The sequence below is a fragment of the Sphaerodactylus townsendi genome, linkage group LG01 (assembly GCF_021028975.2).
Source record: "Sphaerodactylus townsendi isolate TG3544 linkage group LG01, MPM_Stown_v2.3, whole genome shotgun sequence".
NCBI classification, from domain to species: domain Eukaryota; kingdom Metazoa; phylum Chordata; class Lepidosauria; order Squamata; family Sphaerodactylidae; genus Sphaerodactylus; species Sphaerodactylus townsendi.
This window is the reverse complement of record NC_059425.1, coordinates 159,359,157-159,373,496: the sequence shown is the minus strand read 5'-3', so window position 1 is coordinate 159,373,496 and position 14,340 is coordinate 159,359,157. Positions and strand designations below refer to the sequence as shown.

Sequence of the window (14,340 nt, the reverse complement as noted above, 5' to 3'; positions counted from 1 at the left end):
AAGCACTGAAAACATACAAAATTGCTAACTGCCAATTACTGGCCCAACAGCTGCAGGCACTTACAGCCAATACATTACACCCCTTCCCCCTAACTCTGGTAGTAATCTGGCGGAACTCTCTTCTGTTGAGACCGTCTTAACTCCCATTTTGGTTCCTGGTTCTGAGTTGGCTCCTGACCCTGCAACCCTATTGGGCTTTGCGATGCTTCCTCACTCTGAGTTGCATTTGGCATGGGTGCCACCCTTGGTTCCTCGATTACCTGGGACCCCTGATCTCATCTTGCCCTACCCATTGGGCCTCACTCCTGTTCTGCTCATCTCCCTGATCTACTGCTTCTGCTACTGCTGGGCCTGACACCCTTTTCCTTACTTGATCCACATGTCTGCGGATCACCCGCCCATCTTCTACTACCACCTTATATGACAGTGGTCCTGTCGGCTGCCTCACTACTGCTGGAACCCAACAAGGGCCTGCTCCATAGTTCCTAACGCATACAGAGTCATCCCTCTCAAATGTCTGAGGCGCTTTCAGCACTTGGTCCTCTTTCTTTGGTCGCTCATCATCTAGATCGGGATGCATCCGGTCCAACAACGTTGTAAGCCTCCGATTCATCAGCAGTTCCGCAGGACTTCTCCCTGTGGCTGTACACGGTGTTATGTGCTGCGTCAACAAAAAGTTTGCCAACCGACGATGCCAATCCCCCTCTACTATCCGCTTCAAGGCATCCTTTGTTGTACGCACCATCCTCTCTGCCTGTTCATTGATAGCTGGGTGGAAAGGGGCTGAAGTAACCTGGCAAATAATGCCATCTGCCAAAAATGCCCTAAATTCCTCAGACACAAATTATGCCCCATTGTCTGATACCACAGTATCCGGGAGACCATGGGTTGTAAATAGCTTACGCAGTTCCCTGATCACTGTATGTGATGTCATTGACATTACTGGCACTACTTCTAACCGTTTGGAATATGAATCCACTACAATAAGGAAAATCTGACCCTGAAAGGGGTCCTGCAAAATCAATGTGTAACCGTGACCAAGGTTTTTTTTGTTGATTCCCACTGTGGTGGTGCAGGCTGTGTAATCTGACACTCCCTGCATCTGGCCACCCATTCTTTTATTTCACTGTCAATCTTAGGCCACCAAACGTAGCTACGGGTCAATGCCTTCATCCTCACTACCCCGGGGTGCCCCACATGTAAGACCTCCAACACCCTAGTTCTCAAGGCTGATGGAATCCCCAATGCTTCCTTATCTATTTGTGCGTAATTTCGCTCAGTTGTAGACCAAGTTCTAGAATAATACACAATTGGAGCTTCCTGCAGATCCCCCAACTGGTGGCTCAACACTGGTCCCACTCCATACGGGGAGGCATCGCACGTTAAGATTAGTGGCTTCCTTTCGTCAAAATGAACCAGTACACTTTCTGATGACAACAATCTTTTTACATTCCGAAATGCTTCCTCATGCTGACCACACTTGTCCACTGCCACACTGTCTGCTTATCTAATAAGCGATGCAGCGGCTCTGCTGCAGTGGCCCTATGCTCCAAAAATGAATGATAGAAATTCAGCAGTCCCAAAAATGCCTGCCATCTCTGCTTTGACTGTGGCACAGGGGCATCCTGGATCGCCCTTACCTTCGCTGAGGTTGGATGAATTCCCTCTGCGTCTATCATGTACCCCAAGAACTCTATCTGTGACACACCAAATACACACTTTTCATGCTTAACACGCAGTCCCACATCTGAGAAACACTGCAGTACTCTTTGTACCCGTGTCATCAATTCCTCCTCAGATGTACTCACTATCAAAACATTGTCAAAATAAGGTATGACTCCCGGCAGGTTTCTTAATATTTCCTCCATCAAACTCTGGAATATACTGGGAGCTACACTCACCACAAATTGCAAACGCTTTACTCTAAATGCCCCCCCCCCCCAGTGGGTCACTATTGTCTGGGCTTCTGCAGTAGCATCATCTACTCCCAGCTGTTGATATGCTAGTTTAGCAAAAACCCTTCCTTCTGCCAATGTTGCCAGCAACTGACTCACCACTGGCACTGGATAAGGGTGCTTCTGCAGAGCCTTATTAATTGTACACTTATAATCAGCACAAATACGCACATCCCCGTTGGCTTTCAGGGGGGTTACAATTGGGGCCTCCCATTTTGCATATGTGACTGGCTCCAATATTCCTTGTTCTAATAACCGGTCTAACTCAGCATCAATTTTAGGGCGCAAAGCAAATGGGACACGCCGTGATTTCAGTACTGGGGGTACTGAGGGTCAAGATGTAATGATCAAAAAACAATAGGACCAAGAAAGGTCTTGCTAGATATATGGGGAAAATGGAAAGGTAAATGGATGCCTGGCACCCTGGATGTGGCACCTTTGGGAAGCGTGGCTGGCAAAGAAGGAAAAAAAGTGATAAAAATATTGAAAAGAAAAGGAATTTAAATTGTGGCAAATTTGATTAGGGAAGGAGGAGAAATTATGACATTACAAAATTTTATAGAGATAGGAGGAAACGAGAACTGGTTGGTTTTGAGAGGCATTTGGGAAAGGATAAAGGTTTCACGGATAAAAGGAGAATGTATAATGTCGAAATGTCTGGAACGATATGGAAAATGCAAAGGGAAAATTTTAGGGCATATATACAAACATATGGTAGATGATAAGGAATTCATGATAAGAACATTGAAACAAAAATGGGGGAAGGAAGGATTTCTAGACATTGGTAATACTGAAAAATTAATAGACAGTTGGAAAAATATAAAGATTGAGAAATATATGGAGTTAGAAAGAAAAGTGATATTAAAATGGTATAGAACACCAAAACAACTAGCATATATGATAAAAGGACTTAGTTCTAAATGCTGGCACTGTGGAGACCAAGAGGCATATTATAGCCATATGAGGATAGAATGTACAGAAGTAAAAAAATTTTTGGACAATTGTATTAATATATATTGAGAAACTGGTGAAGATAAATATTGATTTAAATAATGACTTAATGTTCATGGGTGTAATGGAAAAAATCATTTTTTTTCTTCTGTGCCCTGGTTCCTGCTGAATAAACATGGGATAATAAGTTTTATTCTGCGAAATAATATATGCTAACATTTTAATGATGACTGAACACTAGAAAATGGGAATTGAGGGTGGGGGAGCACAGGTGATGACGAATGTTGGAATCCTTGGAAGTGATAGAAAGAGGCTGAAATGATGTCTGAAATTATGAAGTGGTGTTTTGGGTTTTGAAGTACAGTCAGCTCCCTTCCTTGTCCATGAAGAAAAAAAACAAAGATCATCGTGGGTGGGTAGGACAGATGTCCAAGTGAATAAGACAGATACTTTCTAAGATGATACAGCTTCTAAATATCAAGTTGTTTTCAGTACAATTTCAAGCCCACTTGCTTGCTCTGAAGTTCACATGTGAGTAAAAATCTTCTGTACCACTCAAAGATGAGGTGGCTGATGCATCATGAACACATGAAGCTACCCTCGACTGTGTCAGACCCTTGGTTTATCAAGATCAAGATTGCATATACTGACCGGCAGCAGTTCTCTGCTACTACCAGATCCTTTTAACAGTAGATGCCAGTGCCTTAACGAGTGGTGGAGCTACTAGGTGACAGGGGGTGCACCGTGCACCGGGCGCACACCTGGGGGGAGGAAAATCACCCCCAGGCCCCTCCCTCTTCCCCCTCCCCCACGGCGCCTCCCCATGGTGCCCCCTTGCAGTGCCCCCCACCCCCCTTCCCACACTTACCTTAGTTCCTTTCCTTTTCCTAGAACTTTTTCAGGCTGAAAAAAAGGTCTGTTCACAGTACAGGCTAAAAATGGCCTGAGGAACTACAGTTCCCAGGAGACCTTGGGGCCCCCAAGGTCTCCTGGGAAGTATAGTTCCCATCAGTTCATTTTTAAGTCTGAACTGTGAATAGGCCTTTTTTCAGCCTGAAAAGGTTCTAGGGAAAGGAAAAGAACTAAGGTAAGTGTGGGAAGGGAGAAAGGGGGGATGCCACGGGGGGGGGGCATGGGAGGGGGGCACTGTGGGGGGGCATGGGGGTGGAAAATATAGACTGCGCATTAGGAAAATATAGACTGCGCATTGGCCCAGCTATGCCTCTGGCCTTAACTCAGGACTTTCTGTATGCAAAGCAGACACTCTACCTCTGAGCTGTAGCCCTCATTCCATTGCTGTTCAACTCTGCTGTCAGCTGGCTTATGATACTTCAGGGCCCTGCTGGCCCTGAGACTTAGAAGTGGTCCTATGAACCATCAAGCTTTTCTTGCTGCACCATATGCAGTAGATCCTTGGCAAAGCGTAATTGCCGCAGCCTGAATGGCAAGCTTGCCATCTATTTTCTCACCAGCATTCTTGGTCAACAGCCTGGTTTTTCAGGGTCATTTAAAGTTCAAGGCAGAATCATGTGGTCTGTGTACTTGCCAAAGCCAGTATCCTCTTGCTGAGTTCAGTACGATGGTGGTTTCAAACTGATTATCGTACACTGCACCTGACATTTGGTGGCAAGGAGGCAGAGTCGGCTGATATGTATACCATATAGAAATTGCTGCATTACAGAACCCTTTATATTGTCACAAGTCTCAGTTTCTGGATTCAGCTGATTGATTTTTTTAATGAAACAAGCATTTTTGTAGTCTTGTGAAGGAAAACAAGCAGGACAACAGGAATCTTAAATATTTAAGCATCAGGAAAGTCATAAACCATTAACTGGAAAGGTCAAGAGTCAACTAGTTAGATTATCTCTTCTCTGAAAGTAATTATCCAGACCCATTTTGATTGGATTTCAGGCACAGTTTTGGAAGAGAAACAGCTTTGGTTTGAATGACCTTATGAATGACCTTCACTGGGAGCAGAACAGGAATCCAATGGCCCTTCAGGGTCTAACAAAAATATATTCCAGGATAAGCTTTCATGTGACAGAATTCACTTTATCAGACACACGTATCCCGCATTTAATGAAGTAAGCTGTGACTCACAAAAGCTCATTTTGGAACCAATCTTTAAGGTACTGCTTTCTGTTTCATTCTGCTGCTGCAGACTAACACAGCTATGTATCTGGAATGATCTTCACTAGGAATGCAATGTGGGAAATTCATCCCTGGACTTCCCAGTGCTGTCGACCAAGAAGGCCTTCTGGACTGTTTGAGCAGGGTGGGTATTGGAGAGACCACTGTTGGATGGTTCCTTTGAGTAATCAGTGGTGGCGAACCTTTGGCACTCCAGATTGACCATGCTGGCAGGGGCTGATGGGAATTGTAGTCCATAACATCTGGAGTGCCAAAGGTTCGCCACCATGGGAGTAGGTTATGTGCCATCAAGTAGCTTTCGACTCATAGCAACCCTATGGATCAATGGCGACCCTATGGATCAATGTCCTTTGTCGTTCGACTCATAGCGATCCTATGGATCAAGGTCCTCTGACATTAACATCCTTGCTCAGTTCTTGTAAACTGAGGGCCGTGGTTTCCTTTATAAAGTTGATTCATTTCATGTTGGGTCTTCGTCTTTTCCTCCTGCCTTCACCTTTTCCTAGTCTAATCTACTACTTAGCTAATTGCTTCCAGAAGACAGGGTTAGGGAGTTCTGTTTGGTACCATCATGGTTAAATCATGGCGACTCTCCTATACTATCTAAATACAAAAGCAGTAGGAGAGGGCTATCTGGAGATTTGGAGTTAAGTGTCAGTGCACTTATGACCACAACTCTTAACACTCTTTCTATCTGAACCAGGTGACCTTATTAATGATCAGAATCACAATGAGGCCTAACTACGCAATGTACTATTCACAGGATCATGCCTTGGTCTACTCAGGTGGATTTATTTTGGCTTTCCTTGATTAGAACTTGATTCTTAGGTGTGCAGAGACCCAGTTTGGGTTGGGAATGAGGAGAAGGGGCTTGAGCCTTCGCCAGTGCACCATTTTTTCATCTTGAAATGGCCCTAGAGAAGCTGGTACTTGTGAGAAAAGTTTACATTGGATAAACTTGTATGTAGACTGCCAGTACAAGTCTAGCTCTCAACAGGGCAAACAGAAGCTCTCTGGAGCCATTTCTGGTCAGGAAAACCATATGTGGGGAAAGCCTGAAGCTCCTCTCCCCACAAGCCATGATCACAATCTAAACTGGGTCCCTTCTTGCCTGGGAATTAAGGTTGGAATTAACCGTAAATAGTCTGCTTGACATTCCATCAATGTGATCCCAGGGACAAGTCCAGAAACTATGTATCATGTAGTTACATCTTGAATCTGAATGCAGCAATGGCCTGGATGAGGTCCTCTCCCAAATCTAAAGCTTGAGGCTGATGCTGACTATAGAATTGTGAGACATCTTATTCTGAATGAACAATTATTCAAGGTAGGTTAAGTGGAGGGAGAGAGAGTAGCCCAAGGTCACCCAGTGATCTTTATGGAAGAGTGAGGATATCAGTTCCCAGATCAGACAACAAACCACTTGTAAGTTTCCAAGGATTTTATTGCAGACATGAAAGAAACAGAAGAAGATAGTTCTGGCGAAAAAGGCGCCAAGCAGTTGATAATATGAGTAACAAGATTCCCACCCTCCACATGTGAACAGAGAGAGATAGAAAGGTCCAGCCTGGAGGCCCATCCCAGCAGCAGAACTCCAAGACCAGAGTTAGTAGATAGAAGACTGGAGAAAAAGAGGGAGCGGTCAGTCGGGAAGGGACAGCTGAAGCCTGGGAGATCGCGCAGACAGGAGAGACTGAGCTATATGTGCAGTGTTCGAGTGGAAGGGCACTGCTGACATTGGAGGGCATGTATAACATTGGCAAAGGAACAAGTGAATGAGTGGATATGAGGACAGATCTTGGTTTGTTGCAGGCCCTGGTTGGAGACTGACTTTGGGCAATAAAAGGTTTGCCTCCAATTGACTGTGAGAAGAGCATCATTTTCCAGCATGGGTCACTGGTTGTTAATGATGTGTTCAGCCAGTTTGAGCTGAGTGCCATATTTTAATGATCTAAGCTTGTTGTAACCCACCCAGAACCCTTCGGGGATTGGGCAGGATATAGATGGATGGATGGATGGATGGATGGATGGATGGATGGATGGATGGATGGATGGATGGATGGATGGATGGATGGATGGATAGATCTGCAAAATGCACCTGCAAAAATGAAAGTCACTCCCAAATTGTTCCCCTCCCAACAATGCTATCCTGACAGAGGATTAGTATCTAGGTCTTCTCCTGTCCTAGTTGGGCACTGTAATGACTATATCACATTGGTTTTAGGTTTCTTGCCTACCCCCTGTTATATATCTATCTTGTTTATCTTTCTAGCAACCTGGTAAGTTAGACAAATCAACAGAAAATACAAAAACCATATATCTCCATACAACTTGATGAGGTCAGTTGGCTAGACTGTTTCTATGATGTGTGCAGTGACTCTATGAAAAGACTTCATATACTTAGAAATGTTATCTGTGTACTGCAATACAAACTTCACTGTCAACCTGTGCATCTAATCTACTGGGAAAGTAAAGAATTTGCTTCCTGTTGACTCGCCACAAGAAAGAAACTTGTCAATCTGGAAAATCACGCTGGCATATGTATATATTTGTTCCGTTCTTCTTTTTCTTCTTCTCAGATTCCATCGGGCTGTTACAGAACTGGTCCATAGTAATCATGACTTCATTAGTTAGGGTATCCAACAACAGGATGGGATGGAAAACCCCAGCACCATGGTGATGGAGGTGGGAGAGAGAAGGGGTAGAAAGAAGCTAGTCCAATCTTGAGCAGTAGCTGAGGACTGCTGGTAGCTGGCCCCAATGAATCAGACCTGTGGTTTGATCTGTGAAAAAAAAATTAACCATTTAATCCCAGTGATTAATTAATGCTTCCAGGCCTTTCTAGCTTTTAGCCTTAAGTCTGATCTGGCCCAAGGTCACCCAGTGAGCTTCCACAGCATTTGAATCTACTCTTAACTGCTATATTGTGCTAACCCTTGAGCAACCTACCCTATTTTCATTATGGCTGATATCAGAGGCGTAGCTGGGCCAGAGTGCGCCCGGTATGTACTCTGTGTCCCCCCCCCCATGGTGGTGCTCCTGCCCCTCCCGGGCCTCTCCTCCCCACTCTTAGTTCAGCTCTGGTAGTGAGCCCAGCCTTCAGGTGGCTGAAAATCACTGGGTGGGAACTACACTTCCCATGAGTCCCTAGGACTTGCAAGGTCTCCTGGGAAGTGTAGTTCCCACTAGGCTGTTTTCAGCCTGAAGAGAACAGGCCGCTTCTCCAGCCTGCACTATTTCACTAAGGTAAGTGTGTGTGTGCGTGTGTGTGTGTGTGGGGGTGCTGCAGGGAGGCAGGGGGGCGCCATGGGGGTGGGGTGGGGGGATTTTCCACCCCCTCAGGCACACGCCTGGAGCAACACGCCTTCCTGCCCCTTGGTAGCTCTGCCTCTGGTTGATATTGTGCTAGTTTGGCTTCTGGTTGCTATTGGGGGAAGCTTATTTCATTCTGCTTTGAAGATAAAATCACAGATTTTCCCTCCTGGGCCACTTAAAAAGTGAAATGCACCAAAAGGAAGCAAACCTAACATGGAGGAGTTGGCTGATGATTATCAGGCAGAGGAATTTCATTGTATGTATGCATGAGATCTATGTATACATACATTTTATATTGATAACTAGCTGTACCCGGCCACGCGTTGCTGTGGCTCAGTCTGGTGAAGTGGAAAGGAAAGGAAAGAGAAAGTGGACGCTTGTTAAATTTTTAGTGTCACAATGCATGTTGGTATACAGTATCTTGTGTTGTTCCATTGTTTTGTTGTGAAGTAGCTGCTTCGCAGTTTGGCAAACAAAGTGGAAGTTCTTGATGGTGGCAGAAATCACACAGTGTGCATGCAGTGCATCATTGGCATCACCGATGGAATTAATTGGAAGGAGTTCATGGTGACTATCTGGATAGGGGAGCAGGGAGGCGAGTATATGGTAAATTTGTCCTGTCACTGTGAAAATTTGGAGGAATTTTCGAGTTGTACACTCCCTTTGGGGAATGAGTGCATTTGGAAGCATGAGTTGTATTTCCTGGTGTTACCACCTAGGGAATGGATTTGATTTGGCGGTGGTTTAAAGGCTTGTGGTGGTGCGGGTTGTGCCTGTTGAGGCATTGTCATTGTTAGTAGTGTCAGCAAACACATTCCCTTCTGCGTTCCAGTGAATTTCAGGAGCTGCGGTAATAAGGGACACACTTCAGTCATAGAGCGAGTGATAACATGCGTTGGCTGTTTGCCATACGCGTGGTAGTTCTTGTGTAGGTATGTGTGATGTGTGGAATGAATGGGTTTGAAGCATGGTGAACGTCAGAGGAGGGCATAGGAGCCTTCTGAGAGGGAGGCCAGTGTGGTTGTAATCTCCCATAGCTAAGAAGGAGGCAAAGGCGGGCTCTTGTGGGAGGGCAATGAGTGCGTATAGGGGTGTGTTGTGGGTTGTAGGGTGTTGTAGCAGTGGAGCCGAGGATGTGGAAGAGGCCGTCAAGTAAACATGGGTGTTAATAGGTACAGTTAGAGAAGTGTAGGTGAAGTGTGTGGTAAGTGGTTGGTGTTGTGTTAGAAGCCGTGCATAGCCCCCTTAGAGCAGTGGTGGGTAACCCATGGTGCAGGCGTTAGGGGTGGCGCTTGGAGTGGTGGCTGGCGTGTAAGGCTGGTGTGCGCATTGCAGGTCTGTGTATTTAGTAAGAGTGGTGGATGGGAAGGGGGGGTTGTAGTCTGAGGAAATCCTCATTATTTGGCTTGCGTGTCATACAGTGTAAGTGCTGCACAGGTGGTTCACAAGATGTAACCCCGAGGAAGGCACAACAACTGGTATCTCTAAACAGAAACCCCAGTAATCAGGTGGAGTTGGTATGGTGGAATGTAACGATAAAATAATAGTGGGTTTTATTCTGCAATTTGGGCAGTCGGTCTCTTGAGAAGGCTACAACAGTGCTGTAGAGCAAGGAAGAGGAGTATATGCAGCTTAGGTGGTAAGGTGGAATTTGGAGAGAAGGGATGGTAGATTTAGGGTAGAGTTGAAATCCTCATAGCATAAAATGTCAGTAAGCAGGATGAATCTGCCAAATTGGTCCCGCTATGCAAAATAAGTGGGGTTTGTCTTGCAATTTGGGCAGCTGGTGTAGAGAAGGCTGGCCAACAGTGTTTGAGCGCCACAAAGAGGAGTATGAACATGCTGAGGTGGTGACACACCGGGAGAGAGCAGGTGGGTGGAGTAGTTGCAGAGTTAGTTGTTTGCAGTGGGAGAGCAGAGATGGCTGAGTTGGACGAGAGTTGCGTGTGAGGGACAGATCCGTTTGTTGCTGGTGGAAGCCATAAGCCGGTAAGCAAAGGCAGACAGCCAGGAGAATAAGGGTGAGGAATCAGGTATGTGATGGTTGACTGTGGCTCATTCCGGCATTACGCAGCACACGCACTTTCAAACCGCTTTCTCAGGAGCTCTTTGAAGTTGCAAGGAATGGCAAAATCCACTTGCAAACAGTTGAGAAAGTGGTTTGAAAATGCATTATTTTGCGTGTGCGGAAGGGGCCCGTGAGAGGGGGCAGAGTGAAGTGGGTGTGGAGGAGATGGGTGCAGGAAATGATGTGGAAGTGAAGGCAGAGAGATATGGAGAATATGTGTGAGGCAGTGGGATGGTTGAATGTGAGGGAGGGCAGACCGAAGTGTGAGAGGAAAAAAAGGTGGATGAGTGTGGGACAGGGCAGAGTGAAATGTGTGAGGATGGGGGGGAATGTGTGTGTGAGTATTTGTTGTGTGTGGGAGTAATGGATGAGATTGAGATTGAAGGTAACGTGCAAGAAAGAAGTGAAGGCAGACAGCTGTGCCGGTGGGAGCCGAAGGGGCGCAAGGTGGCTGGAGAGAGGGAAAGTTGGTCGCCGGGGGCAGGAGCAGAGTCCCTTGTGAGAGTGCGTGGAAATCGGTGCGGGTTTGGAGGATGGAGGAAACGAGTGTGGGGGCGGGGGGAGGGAGAAGTGTGTGACTGGTGGAATGTGATGGAGGTGGGAGTGAAGTGTGTGAGGAGGTGGAAATGTAAAAAAAATGTTTGTCTTGTGTGGTAGTAATGGGTGAGACAGCAATTGAAGGTTAAGTGCAGGAAATAATTTAGTGAAGGCAGAGAGATATGGAGAATATGTGTGAGGCAGTGATGTTTGAATGTGAGGGAGGGCAGACTGAAGTGTGAGAGGAAAAGGTGGATGAGTGTGGGACAGGGCAGAGTGAAATGTGTGAGGATGGGGGGGGGAACGTGTGTGAGAGTATTTGTTGTGTGTGGGAGTAATGGATGAGATTGAGATTGAAGGTAACGCGGGTAAGAAAGAAGTGAAGGCAGACAGCTGTGGAGAATTGTGTATGTGATGTTTGAATGTGTGGGAGGGCAGAGTGAACTGTGTATGGAGGAGGTGGATACAGAAAAGTGGAGAATACCTGTGTGAAAAGGGGAGAACCCCCCCTCACGTGTGAAATGGAAACTTGTGGTGGTGGGGCAGTATGGGTTGCTTTGGCGGCGTGAAGGAGCCGTGAATGGCGAGCTGCAGCCCTCAGAGGCACCGCGCTGTGGGAGCTGAAGTGAGGAAATGAGGCAGCGAGGTGGCTGAGAGAGGGAAAGTTGGTTGCTGGGGACGGGAGCGGAGTCCTTGAAGAATGTGAGTCTGCGCGGGTTTGGAAGACGCGGGAAAAAGAGTGTGGGGGAGGGGGATTGCCTGAGTTAAGGAGGAGCGGCTGCGTTAAAATGAGGCTTGTGTGGCCGTTTTCGCTGGGGGGAATGCGAAGCTGGAGGAGGGGAGGGGGATTGCCTGAGTTAAGGAGGAGCGGCTGCGTTAAAATGAGGCTTGTGTGGCCGTTTGTGACCGTTTTCAGAGGAATTGGCCCAGTAGTTATTGAGGTACCCTGTCATCAACGGTTAGCTTTTTATATATATAGATGATAACATTGTTTTCATTGTAAATCAACTTGAGCAAGATTCTGATAAGGCATTGTAGAAATTTCCCAAGTAAATAAATATATCAGTACACTTCTATTATATATATAAACAAATATATCATCATACCTATATAAAGTTGCCTTGTCCAGGGTATTGTTTTAAATCCTAACTTTTTTACTTGTAGATTTGGCAGCATTTATTAATGATGCATTCTAGATGGACATTTACAAGACAAGAACCACTGGACTCCAATTTAGCAAATTGACAAGGCAGAGGTGACTGTGAGAGGTAGTGCTACAAAGAGAGCAGAAAGAAAGCAGGTGATTTATAGCCTGGAGGGAGTGAATTGGGAGTTGAAAAGAGAAAGTGTATAAGTTAGTATGGAAAACATTGAGTGTTTCTGACGGTCAGGACTCGAAATGTGATGTTGATGCAGAATGTGACAAGGTGTTTTTGTAGAGGAAACCATAGTTGATTTTAGAGGGCAAATATGGCAGGAGAATGAGCTAGCCGGTATGATGAAGATCAAAGTAGTCTGGACAAAAAGTGACTGAAACATGGACAGAAATCTTAACTTAGGTGTGGTGAAGAAAGGGTAAATCCTGGAAAGAATGACCCCGAAGAGCCAAAGACTTTGTGTAGACAAATATTTCTGAAGAGCGACAGGAGCGGTAGTGGAGGTGAATTTCCCTTTACTGCTGCCATGGCCCTGTTTCTGATCCAGCCCTGGAAGTTTGACAACTGTACAAACATAATGTCTGGGATGTGTTGGGGATGTGGTGGTGGTGGTGGGGTCAAGCAAAGTTATTCACTGTTTTATTGTCTCCTACTCGGATCAATGGAAGTCAATGATGTATTAACTAGGGTGAATCATAAGTAGCTTCTGGTCTAATCGATTTCACTCTAAAGACAGAAAGAAGGAAGACAGAGAGAGAATAAAAGTCCTTGAATGGGACGACATTGTGGGGAGTGAAATGTAGCCTTGGTTTTTCATTTTTTTCTTTTTTTGTAAAGGGCTGCATATTCAATGTGGGTAGATGGTTACTTTTTTACACGCTTTCAAAAAATTATATATATGCAGCTGCTGGTATGGGGAGTGGGTCTTGGGATTAATGTTTATGCTGTTTCTATTGTTTTGTTCTAATTGCTATAGTTTATTTATGATGTTTTTATTGTGATTTTTTATCCTTGTGTAGGCCACCTAGAAGCAGGGTATAAATATTTAATAATAAATAAAAGTTTTTAATAGTATATTTGTATTTAAACATTTTTCCACGTGTAATTTTTTTAGCTATTGCTGATGCGAGTAGGGTGTATTATTGCTTTGCTTTGGCACTGCCAATCAGCAGCCATCCTTTGCCCCCTGGCCAGGAGGATAGGACAGTGATATCAAAGTGAACTCAGTCTAACCATGCAGTCCTAAGGTGGGGGGAGGGGGTTAAATGTGCTCAGGGAGTTGACAGACCTTTACACTAGCCTATCTCTGCATTATGCTGCTATTAGGTACAGTTACATCACCACATGCCGCTAGAGCCACTTGGCTGCTCTTGGGACCTGGCATCAGGGATGTGAATTCGGCAAAGCCAAACTAAAAAATATTTTTGGGATTTTTTGGAGGAGAGGCAGCTATTTAACAGAGCTGAAAAGTGGATCCCGAATAATGCCAATTTTCGGCTTTATTCAGGCTGCTTTGGCCCCACTTCCATTTTTTAAAATGGGGAGAATGGGGAGAATCCCCTCTGCCCCTCATTCTCCTCCCTCCCTCCCTTACCTGCTGGCTGGGTCTCAGAGGCAGCAGGTGGTGCAGAGCTGAATACTGGGCTTATTAATTTGCATATTTAGCAAAGAGTCATGGGTATGCTGTTAAACATTTTTAAATTTCATTTTTATTGTTATATCCTGCCCATTCCAGAAGGGCTCAGGGCAGTGACAACATGTTAAACCTACATTACAGTTAAAAATTATAATTTTAAAAATGCTCACCATAACTTAAAAGATAGCCCAAAGGCAGGACCATGCCTGAGGCACTCTTGCTTGGCCTGGCTGGGGGTGTGGCCTTGTTGGGGATGTGACAGACAGGCCTGGGTGCCATTTTGCCCTGGGCTCTGTTTCCCCTCCCTGTGCCCCTGGAATGCAAAAAACAAGACATCCCCTGAAAATAAGCCCTAACACATCTTTTGGAGCAAACATTAATATAAGACCCTGTCTTATTTTGGGGGAAACATGGTAGTTTTGCCTTGCTCAGAAACACATTCATGCCCTCACAATGGGGTGGTGCTATCTCTCATGATAGTGGGTGACCATGGCATCAAGATGTTGTGCAGTGCATGAAAAGGGGCTGGAGACCCACTATGAGTGGCAGGATGCTTACCTGTGCATGGAA

General features: G+C 45.5%; 1 pseudogene; it reads right to left on the bottom strand.

Moving 5' to 3' along the window:
- Positions 1-256: 256 nt before the first annotated feature.
- The window catches only part of LOC125437906, a 130,053-nt pseudogene continuing 115,969 nt past the window's right edge, over positions 257-14,340 (bottom strand).